Genomic DNA, 1,473 nt, shown 5'->3' with positions numbered 1-1,473 from the left:
GCAGCTAGATTAAAACTCCCAACCTTCAGGTTGCAAAATGGCTAAGCTATCAACCAGACCTCTAGAACTTGCTGTTGGCCGGACAGAAGACTGCAGAGAGAGTAAAAGGAATAAATCCCTGAATATCTGACAGAAATATTTTCCTAGATAGAGAATCTAATAAGATCCCCAAATAAAACACCCTTGTAGATGGAACAATGGAACTCTTTCCCAGACTCATTTCCGATCTATTGGAAAGTAGATAGGACAAGATCTTGTGAAAGAATTTGATTGAAGAAAGGATGACACTTGAACCATATATTGTCCAGAAAAGCACCCTTGCAATACCCCAAGACCTAAATGTCTCTCGGATGATGAAACTCAGAAACTTGAGAAGATCCTGAATCATGGGAACAATAAATACACATCCTTCAGGTCTATGATCGTTATGAACAGACCTTCTTGGACCAGAGGAGAAAGGATACTCCTTAAAAGTCAGAATGAGGAGAATACTTAAATCTCGTTCCCAGACTGGAACTGGAACTAATCACTCCCAGAAAGGAAGGTCCTGAACCAGTTCAAGGAATGTCTCATCATACCTGAATTGCAGATATTCTAGAAGGAGAAATCTGCCCCTGGGAGGAAATCTTAGATTGGACTCCAAAAGATATAACTGTCCCAGCAGAAAGAGGAAAAATAAATCTTTCCTTTAGTATTAAACTCTTGACGAGTGGTAGAAAAACAACACCTCTTCCACCCGAAAGTCTGAGAATTCTGCCAGATCAAGTCCAAACAAGGTCTCATCCTTGAAAGTAAAATGCCAGAAGCGTGGATTTTGGAGGGAACCTAAAATTAAACCTGCAGCCTAGGCTGCACCACTAATCCCCAGATAGGCTTCTCAGCTGAACATATTTCAGCCATAATGCCCGGCGGGCTAGCCTACCGCACCTGGTGTTGCCAGGCAGTCTCCCATCCAGGTACTGACCAGGCCTGGCCCTGCTTAACTTCCAAGATCTGACGGGATTGGGTGCATTCAGGGCAGTGTGATGGTAGACTTCAAAAGAAAAAAGAGCAACCACCCTCCATAGGGATTGAAGATCTGAGCCATAGTAGAAAGAAAACTCCCATCTGCCAAGGGCACAGTGCATATTAATGGAGTCAGCGACAGGAAAATTCTCCAAAGGAAGGGAGACAGGGAGAAATGCATCCCTAGCTTCTGCTAATCCTGCTAAAAGATCCAAAGCCTGAAAGATCTGGGAGGGATTCTGCTCGACAGGGCTGTGCGGGGATCTGAACCCATAGCTCTGTGCTTACTACTCTGCTTACTTGAGTGTTGAGTCACAGCCAGTTCTCTAGAAACCCTTTCAAATAGGAAGGAACATCAGAGAAAAAAAAAAATTAACACTCTTAAAGGTTGACGACAATAGGTATGGAAGTCGCCCAGGTAGCCAAAACCTCCTTTAACTGTACACAAGGTATGAAAGCATACATCTG

At 43.6% G+C, this 1,473-nt stretch overlaps 1 pseudogene; it reads right to left on the bottom strand.

Moving 5' to 3' along the window:
• Window positions 1–915: 915 nt before the first annotated feature.
• Window positions 916–1,034, bottom strand: LOC128658320 (uncharacterized; annotated as a pseudogene).
• Between the last annotated feature and the right edge of the window lie 439 nt (window positions 1,035–1,473).

This window comes from Bombina bombina, chromosome 4 (assembly GCF_027579735.1).
Source record: "Bombina bombina isolate aBomBom1 chromosome 4, aBomBom1.pri, whole genome shotgun sequence".
Taxonomy (NCBI): Eukaryota; Metazoa; Chordata; class Amphibia; order Anura; family Bombinatoridae; genus Bombina; species Bombina bombina.
Note: the sequence above shows the minus strand (reverse complement) of the source record. Positions and strands in the feature narration are given on the sequence as shown.